Source organism: Aphelocoma coerulescens, chromosome 3 (assembly GCF_041296385.1).
Source record: "Aphelocoma coerulescens isolate FSJ_1873_10779 chromosome 3, UR_Acoe_1.0, whole genome shotgun sequence".
NCBI classification, from domain to species: Eukaryota; Metazoa; Chordata; class Aves; order Passeriformes; family Corvidae; genus Aphelocoma; species Aphelocoma coerulescens.
Window position 1 is genome coordinate 20,097,754 of NC_091016.1, and position 14,265 is coordinate 20,112,018.

General features: G+C 40.1%; 1 long non-coding RNA gene across 2 annotated transcripts; it reads left to right on the plus strand.

Annotated features, from left to right (window-relative positions):
* The first annotated feature begins 70 nt into the window (after positions 1–70).
* On the plus strand, positions 71–12,058 carry LOC138107752 (uncharacterized). 2 transcript variants are annotated; one of them, XR_011149681.1, is made up of 4 exons: positions 71–228; positions 4,748–4,888; positions 4,984–5,048; positions 6,544–12,058. It is a non-coding gene; the product is annotated as an uncharacterized lncRNA (long non-coding RNA). The 2 variants fall into 2 exon arrangements; XR_011149683.1 differs by having other exon boundaries at positions 4,987–5,048.
* The last annotated feature ends 2,207 nt before the right edge of the window (positions 12,059–14,265 follow it).

The window sequence follows — 14,265 nt, forward strand, 5'->3', positions numbered from 1 at the left end:
GATCATTTTCCCAGCCAACACATCCTTTTATTTGAATTCCTTATTTCAACACTTTTGATCAGGTGCAACAGCTCTGATCCCAAGAATCAGTGCTCCCCTGCTAAACAGAGGGAAGGCAGGAACGTAACTGCGCAAACTTCCTGAGAAACCTTTTGGAAGGCTGATAAAGCCAATGTATTGGTGTGGAGGATTTGGCTCCTGCATATCTCTCCACAAGGGTCTCTGAGGGTAAGTTTTGCTAATTAGAATTTGAATTAGAATTGTTCATCAGAATTTTTCTTTTGCTATCTTTCTTCATAAAGTATTCCCCAACCATTGAGAATGATGACTTAATAGATGATAATAGATGGTATGGTCCTGTTATTTATGGGCATTATCAGTGCATGGTATTTTAAGTACACTACAGGGTATTACAGATGACTATACATCACAATTAGAAATTGTCTGCTTTATTCTTTTACAGTACACAGTGATCTGGTACAATTTATTAAAATGTCTATTAAATATCCTTACTCTTGTAAGCTGCTGTAAGTGGGATTAAAATACTAAGTAACTAAAACGCAAAATTAAAGTGATTTGAATACATTCATTCTTAAGACATCTTGTTATCTTCTGCTCATGCTTCTGATAAGATGCTTTTAAGTTCTGTATTTACTCAATTGCAGTTCCTCCCACACTCCCACCTGAAAACTCAATCAGCTAATGCTTTTTTTATCATACAGGTTATTGGTGAAAGTATTAAATAATGCCAGGCACTGTGCAATCAAAATGACTTCAATTATAGATATTAAAGGCTTTTAATAGAATATTGATAATCCAAGGCAGCACTTTTCTGGGGATTACATCGGTTAATCTGTAATTTAGGATACTCTTTAGAGTCCTACTCTTTAGTACAAAATTTCAACTACAGTGCTGGGGAAGGAGCTGAGGATGGCAAATCCATGTAATCTCACCTTGAGCCTCTGGCACAGACACCTTGCAAAGCTGCTCCACAGCACCTTCAGTGCCCACATGGCCCTGCAGGAAAGGGCCTGGAGCTGTCAGGGGTTGATGCTTTCAGAGCAGTGCTGATGTCCCCAGGACAGCTCAGCACGTCCTGAGGAAGACAGACAGAGGAGAAGGGCACAGCCACAACCACAAAGGGAAAACTGCCTACAAATCAGCTCATTCCCCTGCCCTCTTGGATGTAACCTCCACAGAAGTATGTCCAAAATATGAATCATGGATTATGAATGATTTTGAATAACTTATAATTAATTTACAGCTTATCATTAGTAAGTGTATTTTCTCAAGTGCATACACATATCCACAGCATACAAATTTTCACTCCCCTTTTTCAAATTACATTTCCTGAACTGAAATTATTGTCTCTGGTTTATTCTGTACCCTTCACACACCATTTTCAGAGTGGAATTCATTAAATACAAACTGTTGAGCAAAGCACTAAAACAATTTTTTCTCTGCAAACATTTGCTGTTGGAATTTAAACAAAGATCTTTTGGGTTCTACTGTGCTGAGAGACTTAATTTCCTGTCATGCTTTTTCTTATATTTAAAAATTAATGACTTTGTGTTTGCAGTCAATTTTGCATGAGAACATTCTTGCTTGCAATTAATTCCTTGTAGTCTCTCTCAGCTATGCCCCTCGCCCTGATTCCTGATGATGATCCAATTCTAGACTCCAGAGGCTTCAAGTAACCAAGAATGAGGAGGTTCTTTCATTTTTTTACAAGCTGATTTATTCACTCCTACTAAGCATTTGTTCCAGTTGCTGTCTACCATCCTCTGATATATAGATTTCATATATACATATAAAGATCTACCATCCTCTGATATATAGATTTCATACCATCCTCTGATATATAGATTTCATATATACATATAAAGATCTATATGTATACAGACATGCATATATATGTATATATATATGTATACATGCTGCTAATTAAACGTTGCAATATGGGATGACCTTCACAACAAGCTGCTTGAATACTGGGCTTCATTCCATTAGACTGAAACGAATCCAGACCCAGGAAAAAGGTGCATACTTCACTTTGGGTAGTGTTATTTTGGCAGCTTCTTTGGCAAGTCTGTTTCTTGTCCTTGCCATGCTGGCTTCAAAGTAACAGAAGGAAAGGACATACCAATCAAGCAAGAAAATGAAAGTAATTTGGTCAAAGTGTAAAGACAACTAGTGTTGGAGAAAAGTAAATTATATATCTTGCCTTTACTGAAGCCTACTCATGCTGTGTAAATTATAATTTCCCAACTCCCTTAATTTATTTCCAATTTTAGCCCACTGAGCTAGATTTCCCATTGCCTTTTCCAGGCTTAAACACTGTTGTTCAAACTCAGGAGTGACCTGCTTTGCCTTTGCTGTGATAACTACAGGGGATGCAAAGCTACTGACCCAAATTGGTTTTATGAACATGCTTTGTACCAGTGGGTAACTGCACTCCAGAAGATCTGCCAGCATGTGCCTAATTTCAAATCACTCATATAAATGGAGTAAATGTTCAACTACTTCCCTTGGTAAAGAGGCAGTTAGAGGTTTTGTAGCAGTGGAAGGACCAGGGGGTTGAAAGGCTGCTTGCAAAAAACCAGATAAGCTTTTTCTCTCATGGCTAGTAATACTGAGAGAGAAACAGAGATTTCTTCATGCAGCATGAGGAAAAGCTGTGTTTTACTGCAGGATTTAAGATGATAATTGGTAGACAGTAACTTTAATAAGAAAATATGCTGCCTAGAGTCAAAATCACAAGCTGAAGGAAAGGCCATAAAGACATTACCTTGAAAAGCTGAAGAACAGCAGCATGAATACACTGAAGGAATGTGTCTGCACCTTCTTTAGTTTAAGCAAACTGCAGGGAATGAAACAAATCCAGCTTCCCAGAATCACGATCCAGGCCATCCTTGAATGATGAATCGGATTCTCAGATGCAATCTGGTGAAATCCCAATGCCACCAGTGGTGCCATGAACGGGGTGTGTGTGTATGAAGATGTACAGGGTCAGCCAGTTAGAAATTCCCTGAGGAATATCTTTCCCATTGAAAATAAACCCAAGCAAAATGTTCTGCTGAGACAGGAGGATTCTGACAGAATTCCTATGCCTCTATTTTTACCAACTTGACCTTTCCTTCAGAAACCTGTGAGGTGGGTTGCCTCAGGACACTGGCATTCCTAAAAACCAAGTTTATGCCCTGTGGACTATGGTCCACTTCTCTGACTGACCCGCAGGCCATGGTCCTTGTATTTGGAGGAGGGCTGTGGACAGGGACAGGGCAGTGCAGGACAGGGGACAGGAGGTCAAGCAGATGTGGATTGGGCAACACTGAGGGGTGGTGGGCAAGGCCAGTGCCACTTGTCACACCAATAACAACTGGAGGTAGTTTCAACGTAGTTTTCAGTCTTCCTGTCCAGCCCGTTGGCAACTGACTCTGTTGATATCATTTTAGGATTTGCTGAGGGAGGATGAGTACCAAGTCACCAAAACATAAATATAAATGTATGGAGTGTAATCAGAATAAATTTCAGGAAAAGTGCTATGGTTATCCTTTTTGTTCTCCTTCCAAGATCAGAATTTTAAAGGTCTAATTTGGGTAGTAAACTTGTAAAGAAATTGGATATGCTGAAAAACTACTTTCAGAAGGTTAATTTTAAAATAAGTATTTTTAGTTCTTTGAAGATTGGTGGGAACACAAAATAGGAGAAGTTAGTCACATCACCACCATTTTCTAACTTGCTATTTCCTTGGCAGACTTTTTAAAGTTTATTTACAGTTCATAAAGTGATTTGAAACATCTCTTTTACATTCATGAAGATGTTCATAGCTTTCTGACATTTCCTGACAACAAGCTCTTTAAAAGTGATCATGAGCATTTTTCTGAAGTTAAATTATCCTGACCTGCAATAAAATGCCTAAAGAATGAGTGCAGCCTGTCCTGGGAAACAGTTAACATTCCAATCTGCATTGCTGCCAAGGCTTCAGCATTTTGTGAACACTTGAGGGAGAGAAAGACACTATCAATTACTGATTTAAAAATCATAGTTATTCAGAACTTGGAAGACTGTGGATCTCTTAAAGGCTGTTGATACCAGAAATAAACTTTGCAGTTGTCTGCCCCCGATGCACAAAGATTCAAGAGAAATATTAGCATCCTCTCCTTTCAAACACTACTTTTTGAAATTAGTTTTCTGAATGATATAATTTCTGTATGTTTGCTGCCTAGCCTGGCCCTTGAAAGGCAATGCTTTCTTGGGGAGCAGAGACAGACTTCACTATCAGTGGGCTCAGAACAGCATGGGTAATTTAATTTAACTGGTTTTGGGTTTTTTCTAACAGTATATATAAAAAGATTGAAAAGTCCAACTGAACATTTCTCCAAATACTGTCATTTTCAGGGAGCATTTGCACTTCACTTTTCATTTGCCTGAGTGATAAAACACCAGCACATGTGCAAAACAGAAATATAAAAGCTCTATCAGTACTTCTTCTGAATAGCAATGGTCAGAGAATCCTTTTGCAAGGTATTTGCAAATGCAAGATCTATATTTAAAAAAAAAGGTGTACATAACTTCTTGATATGTTAGAAGAGTTAATTTTTGTTTAATATAAACAGTCTCTTCCAGAGGAAAACAAATATATTTTTAACTGTCTTTGGCATTGACTATGAATAAACTCTCTTGTCCCTTGTTACTGTCAAGTGCCATATGTCCTCTCCTTCTTCATGTGGATTTTTTTTTCCAGGCATAAGACATAACTTTCGGGACACTCAGTTTTCAAACCTTGGCTCTGATTTATGAGGGGTTGTACGAACCTGATGCTGGAAGAGCTGTGAGAGAGCTCACCCACAGACCCCTTAGTGCCTTGGCTGCTGGAAAGGGAACGGTCAGTAATAGCTGGCCAGAGCCCAGCAGCTCTGCTAATTGCTTCAGAGAGGTGCTTTATCCCTGGGAATTCAGACTAGTTACTTCTCCTTGCAGCAGATGGAGAAATTCCAGTCAGGTGTAAACTGGCAGCAAGGAAGATGCAGACAACGGTTTTGTGGGTGAGTACAAAACAAGCTGCTGGAGAATTAAGATCCTTGCAGGGTAAAAGCCTCTGGAGAATAGTGCAACAGGAATTTTTACTACAGCTCTGCTCAAATAACCCTCCCTGCTCTCTCCTCTCTCAGTCAGTGCACCAGCAAGTTCATGGTCCTTCTGTGCATGGACTAGTATTGGCTGAGGAGAATGAGAAGGTCAGGCTTGTAGTATATATTTTAGGGAAGCATGCACCTACAGCTGAATTTGATCTTAGCAGGATAGGACAGTTTAATAGGCTTTTCTTAACTTTAATACATGCTGGAAAATCCAGCTGACCCTGTGAGCGCCACTGAATAGGTTTACTACATCTTGAAGCTAACTTTCTGGAGCATTTAAATTTGGAAAAGCTGAGACTGAGACGAATTCATAGCAAGGCTGGCTATATTTAATCCTAAAGCCTCAGGAAAATGTCAAAGATGGCATTGCAGTAGGAAATCTTATTTTTCTCAAGAACTGTATGTGGCTTAAGCAGACACACTGTTTTCTTCTGGAACACCAGAGGCTGTGGAAAATGTCAGTTTAGAAGACAGACCTTTCAGGCAGCTAATACAGCATTTATACAGATGCATAAGCCTGCAAAATGGATCATTACACATTGTACAAAAATCCATACCATCTTCTTAGCTTAATATAGTACTGAAAGAAATATTTCCAAGATTTCACTGGAGGAACAGATTGGAGATTATGACAAAGAATGAGCATGTAGTGTAATTTATAGCTTGCCTGAATTAGACTTCTCATGTCTGATCTGCAGTTAAAACTGGATACAGTAGGCTTAAGTTGGCTTCGTCAGCTAATGAAGAACTTATATCAGGAGAGTGGCTGTTCATTTAGCCTGGCTGTGTGCTGCGATCCGGTCCCTGCAGCTGTTTCCTGATCTTGTTGATGTGTTTAAAGAACACACATTTGGTACTACATGCTTCTGGAGGTGGTGTATCTTCACACTTCCTGCGGAGACTTAGCACTATACTTTGCAGAGTAGTAGAAACAAAAGCCTGGAACATAAACAATCAAAATTCTTCTGGGAGAGGGATCTTAACTGAAAGCAAAGTCTCAAAGTTCAGCCCCTCAAAGGGGCTCATGGACAGTTCAGCTGTAGCTCAAAATTAAGATCTGAAGAATGTGTGCAAGATGTTGAGCAGTTTGTCAGGGTAAATATTTACGTATTTTGAAATATAAAATCGATAAGAGTCATAGTAACAGACAAAACAATCCAACAAGTAACATTTACGTTTAAGATTAATGTATGGATATGTATGGATATGGAATTTTATATAGGACACCAAGACAACCCCCCACTATCATTAGTAGTAAAATAAGGTATTGGACATTCGACTTGAATGACAGATTAACACCGCACGTATTTATATAAAACCTGTTTGTTAATTGAATGCACCCTAAAACAGAATGACCACCTGATTCTCCTTAAGAAATACTGTCTTGCTTCTTTAACTACAGAGACATGGCAGCCTCATGGTGTTTCCACAAGCTGCAAGCCTCTTGAAGGATAATTTGGTTTGCAGACAGCCTTGTGCCCTGTGCTGATGGATCTGAAGAGCTGTGGGTACCTGGAGCTGCCTCCTCTGGCTCTGAGGGCAGTTAATGCTCAGGGTCAAATGTGACAGGGATGCAGGGGACACATGAGTGTGTGGGAAACAACAGCTGCAAGGAGAAAAAAAAAAAAAAAAAAAAAAAAAAAAAAAGAAGAAAACAGCAAAATCCAGTCTGGAAAGATGTATGAGGACATATGGAATGGCAGAGATGTAGTACAACAGGAGGATAGTGCAAATCAAGCCAGCGTGGTGCAGAGGCAGATGGGGGACAGAAGTGTGTGCACAGAAAGCTTGGAGAGGGATGTGACTTGGGCAGCAGCTTCTCCCAGCTCAAGTGAAAGTTACAGGGAAGGAAGGAGCATTGGAGTGGCACTTTGCCTAGTTTTTCTCTGAAAGGCATTGCCAACAGTAGATGGGAAAACAATTATAAATTTGCAATGAAGAAAAAAGGCAATTCAGGAGTCAGGAACTAAAATGGCTTAAACTTGTGGGATTTGTAACGCTTTAACACCATTGCAGGGTTCTCATGTATGGAAGGGAAAACTCAGCTCTGCACACAGACTGTGTTTTTGGAGTGGCTGCAGCAGCTCTGAACTGAGTACATTTCAACACCCAGTAAGAAGAGTTGAAAGGATGACTGTCAGGGCAAGGTTTCATTTTTTAGAGGATTAGATTGCTTCTACCTAGCACTAACCTTCAGATTCCCAACATTCAATCGGTATTCAAAACACAGTGGCATCTGTCTTTTTCCTGAAAGCAGTGGTAGAAGGTAGTGGTACTTTTAAGCTCTCTAATTGTACAAATAATTTTCAGTTGCATCAGTACAGGGGGAGGATACGTGTAAAGAAGTTGAAGGATTCACTAAGATGAGATATTTCACTTAAAAGTTTTATCTTTGAAAGAGGCTTTTACAAAACTCTCTTACTGTCACATTGCTTATCTTGTTTTATTGCTGACCCATGACACTAAAAGGGGAAGGCTACTTTTCTTGTTTTGGGTGTATGCTGCACCTGTTTTTTCTGCACTGTTAAATCCACAGCCTTAGGATCTCTAGAAACCCCTTCTGGATGCCCATGCAGAATGGTGGCTCTTTGAACAATTTTTTTGTCAACCTGCCTGCAACTCCCTTTAACAGAGTATTCAGAAATTACTTCTACATTTGTGCAATGAGGACCATGCAGAAAGTTGAGCGCAAAATGTAATGAGCATGAGGGTACAGCAGAGGCAACATTTGTGCCTGCTCTCGCCACACTGCACTTATGTGAGAATTATGTCAAAAAAAGATGTAAATCGAAGTGCCTGCCAGATAAAGGAATGATTTATGCCTGATTTATAATGGGAAGAAATGCAGATATGGAAATCTTGTCCACCAAGACTCAGTTTGCGGGGGATCTAGCCAGCAAAACTTCTTCCAATCCAAGGAAATCTAATGGACAAGCCAGACATAAGATCAATAGATATCAGATCAGTAAAACAGTATCATCAGTGCCTGGGATTGCTGCACTGCTCATCATGGAGAAGACTAAACATGGTGTCACAGCAAGGATGTCAGAAGAAACAAAAAGAAATTCTGTGTAATTTTGGTCCAAAATGGACAGCCATGGATCTTGTTCTCCTGCAACTTGAAGATCACTGACACTGCAAATTTAATTTTTCTGACCAACAGATCCTATTTCTTACCATGCTGATTAAAGCCTTTCTTCACCTGTTTCTGTGAAGAATGCAGGAAATGATTGGTGACTCTTCCATGCTGCTGCTGCTGGGGCGTGGCATTTCCATGATACAGGACAACATGGAGATATCTGCTAGGGAAACAAGATGTTTCCATGTGAATTTTTACTTTAAAATCTGGTTTTTTGAGCAAATCTGGGGTTCACAGCCTGTACCTATGAAAGGAGTAAATACCTGTCTAGTTGACAGTGCAGCAGCTATTGTTTCAAAAGCTGGTCTCCAAGGCAGTACCACCCAAAAGCCACAGAAATTCCCTTGGAGTAGGGTTGAGATCAGCATTTGCATTCATGTGTTGGACCTAATTTTGCAACTTTCTGGAAGGCAACATACTTTTGTGGCCATGGCTCCCCAGAAAAATCAACTTCTGCTAAAATAATGAACTGTCTATCCAAGGGAGGGAGCAAATGTGCAGGGGACAAAACTGCCCTGGGAAATAAATTTGGATTATGCCACTTATTTTAAAATATATCAAAGTGATCCCAGTTCTCACCATTTTCAAACCTCGAATTAGCATTTCCTTAAAAATGCATCTTCATATACAGCCTTATACACTGGCATAACTTTTTTTAAAGTGCTCAAGCAGTCTCTTCTCTACAGGTTGGGGGATTGGATTGGATTGGATTGGATTGGATTGGATTGGATTGGATTGGATTGGATATGTGGGATTGGAGAGTCTCAGTGACTTGACTACCTTTAGCTACTTAAAGCAGCCTAATCCTACAACTCTGTGATGACAAAGAAGCTCTTAATGCCTGCATAATTTCATGTGGTCTTATTATACAAAGCTAAATTGCCTTTTCTATGGAGTCTTGCCTTTAGATTAATAACAAATGCCAAAGAATCAGTAGAATTGTATTTCTGCAAGAGAAATTGATCCATTAACATTTAAATTCTTTGCCACAGGCTTTAGTAAATCTTTCAGTTGAAGGTAAGATTAACTTCTTCCCTACGGTTCCAACATCTTGGCTTGCAGTGCTTTTAAAAGATGCATGAAGGATAGATATCTTTGCCTTTCAGCTTTTTGATAAGATCACTTTCATGTGGCCAGATGCTATCATGGCCATAAATTTCAAAGCTAAAAATAGACTTGACTTTTTTCCCCCCCTTATCTCTTAATTCTTTCAAATAGATAATTATTCAGTGCTATCCTGTGACCTTTCAAATCTAGCTCACTGCATGCTAAGTGAACACACTGATTTGGAGAGCAGAAGTCTTGTAGCTTAAGGTTTTTGAGAAAGAAGTTAGGTTTTGTGATCTTTTATTTAAAGCAGTAAGTAAGAGCAAGATGATTTTATTCCCTCACTGCAGGACGTGCATGTGCCAACTGTGGAGCCTAAAAGCCTGAGTCTGGCTTTTCACTTCAAATAATTCTATCACAAAATCTTTACTTACTGAGACTGCTTCATAATATGTAATACTAATATTGAAAACATTAGGTCCTGCTTTCACTTGTACTAGCTGGCATCTTGGGTAATTGATCAAGGCAAACTGACACCAGATTTGTGTCATCATAGAAAAGAGCAAAGTTCAATTGCCAGCTCTTGTCTGCTGTGGCTGCAATATTAATTACTGCAAAGAGACTTTGTTATCATCTTGCTTATGCTATGACAGGAACTTGAATAGACAGGAAAGAATAGACTGTAGCAGAATATTTGCTGAAGTGATTAAGATGAAATCCAATAGCACAGTGTTGAAAATTGAAAGATCAAGCAGGACACATCAAAAAAATCAAGAATTCAATCGTTGTGGAGGGTGCCCTTCAATGCCAGATTTTCTGCCAGTTTCTCCAGCATGCCCTCGTGGGTTATTTCCCAACATTTCTTGGCAGTCTTAGACAGCTGGTATTCCACACACACTGACATGATGCATCTCTACAGAAGGGGCTTTTAGGAAGCTGGGGAATTCAAGACTGTAAATCCATTTTGCTGTTTCATTTTCTGTTTATGTGCAAGAAGGGAAAAAATTGGTTCTGGTCAAATCTAAATCTGAAAAGTTGACATTGAGTACAAAAAATTACTGACATCAAACTGAGCACTGGGTAAAATTGGGGTGGGGAGGGACACTGAGGGATTGAGTTTGAGAGAGAAGGTGGCTGTGGCAACCAGGATTCTTACAAAGGAACTGCACTGAAATCAGTGCATTGAACTCTCATCTTACCTTACTCCTCTGGCAGGGTTTTGCTGTTTAAAATGTCTCTTTTCTCACTCATGCCCACAAACAAAGGAAGAATGAAAAAACCAAAAACAAAACCAAAGATCTAGTTTCCATCACACAGGATGTTTGATGTTTATAGGATACCTCATCAACAGGTGTTTGGTTGGAACAAACAGCTTGAGCAGATAGATTATTTATATGCCATTTGTTTCTTCTATTTTCTGTATCATCCACCTCTTTTGTCTTTGAACTGTCTGTGGGAAGGAACATCTCAGTATTTGTAGTTTGCTACAGCACAGGTGTGTTTCTTGCTTTGTTTTTGATGGTTAATGAATTGACTTTGCTTTTTAAATGTGAAAGTCATAACTAAGACAAGATATCAAAACAAGTAAGAGTGCTCAGAAATTCTATGTCAGTTCAGTAATACACACAATTCAGAGAGATCTATGAAGTCTTTCCAGCATTGGTTTTGTTCAGCTGAGTGTCAGTTGGTGTGGTAAATGTAGTCCTGCTAAAACTGTTGTGTTCTCCATCTCTCAGCAAAACTTGAAAAGCATCTCTTCCTGAGTGCATGCCACTCTCAGTGAGTATCTCATGATGCTTTGTGTATAGCAGAAACCACCTCAAAGTAACACCTTAGCAACCCAGAGATGAGCAGTCTGGGCAACACCTGTGGGGGGGATCAGTGACCTTTTCCTTTTAAGTGTGACACAGTCTGTCTTTTCTACCACATCACACAGGAATTCTGTTACAAAACAAGCTTGTGAACCTGCATCACAAAACTGTTCTCAGGAGTTCAGAAAATGCCAGTTCATAAAGAAACCTAGAAAAATAAACAAAGGACTCTGTTACCATCCCTGGTGAGACCTGGGACTACATATACCCACTTGATTTTGTCCATAAAATAAAACTAGCAGCTTCTTTGGTGTGTTGAAAACACAGTCACTACAATGTGTGCACTGGATGAAAATGATTTGTTTGTGCTTGTCCTGGTTGCCCTCCTTGTGTGTCTCCACCTTTCAGCTGTATGAGAGAATGATGGGACTGCTACAGTAAGGGAAAAGTACAGTTCCAAGAGCCACTTCTACCAGGCTGGATGTAGCTCTCTCCCATTTACTGAGGAATGCAGTCAAGCAAACAAACACAGAAACCGAACCAAAAATGATTGAAATATCACATGCATTTTTCAGAACTCCTTGTTCCATATGTCAGTGACATTTTTCCTGAAGGGACGTACGTAATTCTCAATGTGGCCCAAATGAATTTAGGAAATCCCCCGCCAAAGTGAACAAGTAGGCATTTCTTCAGAGGCAGGAATAAATAGTTCATTCTCCCAGCTGTCTCCTTCCCAGCTCACCACTGTCCCAGGGTGCTGTCAAAGATCACTCTTTCTTTGAGAAGTAGTCCCTAGATAATGTGTAGAGAAAACTGTATTATGGAAGAATTTCTTCTTGGAGCAATCCTACAACAAACTAAATGAAAAAATGACATCTTCTTCACCCTGGATCTTTGGTTTTTTTTCCCTTACTCCTCTAAGCAGCCACCCATCCTCACTATCATTTTATCTGTTTTTCCAGGGGACAGACATCTGTGCTGAGGAGTAGCCATCAAACTCTGAATTGTGGCTAAAAGGTATTATCAATAGTATCTCACATCTCATTTTAAGGCATGGACATGAATTCCAGGAATGTAAATTTAAATTGTCTATTTAGAAGAATATTCAGATTCCAAAATCTCCAAAACAGGAACTGCTGGAATCAGTGCGGCTCAAGCAAGCAGACTTTTTAAAATACAGGCATAAACTATTGGAAACTTCCCCCCAGCCCTGAAAATTTCTCTTAATTACAGATCTCTGTCCCAGTAACTGCTCTTGCAGAATTAAAAATCCATGTAGAGAAGACTTCTAGTTCAAATCCTGTTAATTTTAATTTGTTTACATCTCCGTTTTTAGGCCTCAGCTTCTTTTCCTTGAGCCAAGCATTTCTGCCATGCGTTATTTTAAATTTTGCAGTTGAATGCAGGGAGGGTCAGTCCTCCTTTATCTGCAGCTGAGATACCTGGACCTCATGGGAGGAGCCTTGGGAGAAGAAGTTTAGGAGATTTTCCCAAGCCATGAAGCCTGGAGGATGCCAGGGCAGAAGTTTTGCTCAAGAGGTAACTAAAGCAGATGAAATGTCCTCCTGGAATGGGAAAGGATTTCCCTGCAAAAGGAAGGGGATGGAAAATAAAGGTTAAGATACACAGAGCATTTCTGACTCCTACAAACAATTAGATGAGTGGGTACTGCAGGAACACCCCTCTTGCTCACATTGAAATTTTCTGTCCAAGAGAAAATGTTGGTGAAGAGATGCATTTAGCGCTGCTGCTACAAGAGGAGATAACTCTTTTCATCCATTTCTAACACAGGAAGCACAAGCCAGGGCGTCCTGCACCTAACATCAGAGAGCTGCAACCAAAAATGCCCCACACTCTGGGTTTCTGGACTCAAAGCCATTGCTCATCATGGACTGTGCACTCAGGCTACCACTTTTGGTCTCCAAACTGCTCCAGGAGACGAGTGTAGCATGCTCTTATTAGACCAGGGTGCTTCCAGGATTAACCTTATTGTAACAGACCTTTTAGGTCTTATTATTGATAAATTATACTGCTTTGTTGCTGGCACTCTTCAAGCCAGTGGTTACTGGCTAGATGGCCCATCCTTGCCACAAAAGGAAAAATGGGAGAAAATTTGCTTGTGGGAGAGTTCAAGGTGCAGTTTTTGGAAGGAGATAAATGCCTCTTACTGACTGTCAGGAACACAGAAAATTTTCAGCATTCCTTGTGACCTGGCCCTGCATCGAAGTGTTTGAAGAGAATTAAATTACATTTACAAAATTGCTACTACTGTCAGCTGAAATAAGCACTGCTGGCAGTCAAGAGACCTTTTAGAATGATAACAACTCACTTTTTATTTGACATAGAGAGAGACTTCTTAAGTAACTCAGTTTTCTGTACTCGATGCTTTTGTTACTCGCTGATGAAAATACACCCTTTACTGTTCTGGGAAATGGTTCTAAAAATGGCGCTTTTTTCTACAAACGTCCCTACTGAAGTATTTATAAATTACCATGCATTACAACATTACACAGTAACAGTGAAATAAAATAAATTCCTTCCCTGCTCCAAGCAAAAAAAAAAATTCTAATCAAACCCTAAAAGTCATTATCTTCATAACACGGCCAATGCAGGAGTTCAGTTTAAAGTCATGGAAAAGAGGCCTGGTTACAAAAGCTGTGGTTGTTCTGTGGCTGAACTACACTCAGCTGTGGAATAATTGCAGCATGTCATAACCTCCTGCCCCACCACTCTGTCCTTGGAAGACTTTGGATCATGACCTGATTTAAAAACCACACCAAGGAGGCAGGCAGGCAAGAAGGAGGCTCTGCATGGTGCTGCCAAAACAAACATGCCTGATTGCTGCAGGGTTCTCTGCCAAAAAACAAAGGTAGGACTCGACTGGGGGCAAAGGGAAGGAAACAGAGAACAAATGACGAGCCAGGAAGGGACAGTGCATGGTGTCACCAGGGTAGGACTCTCCAAACCAGTGGTCATTATGGGAAGACCTTTCCCCTCAACTCAACCAGGAGGCACCTTGGGACCCTCAAGGAGAGGCATCCTCAAGGATGGAGACACAGAGGCTTTGTTGTTCTGGCAGCTTCCTCTGGTTCCAGCAAGTGCCTCGGAATGATCTGCATCCACCCAT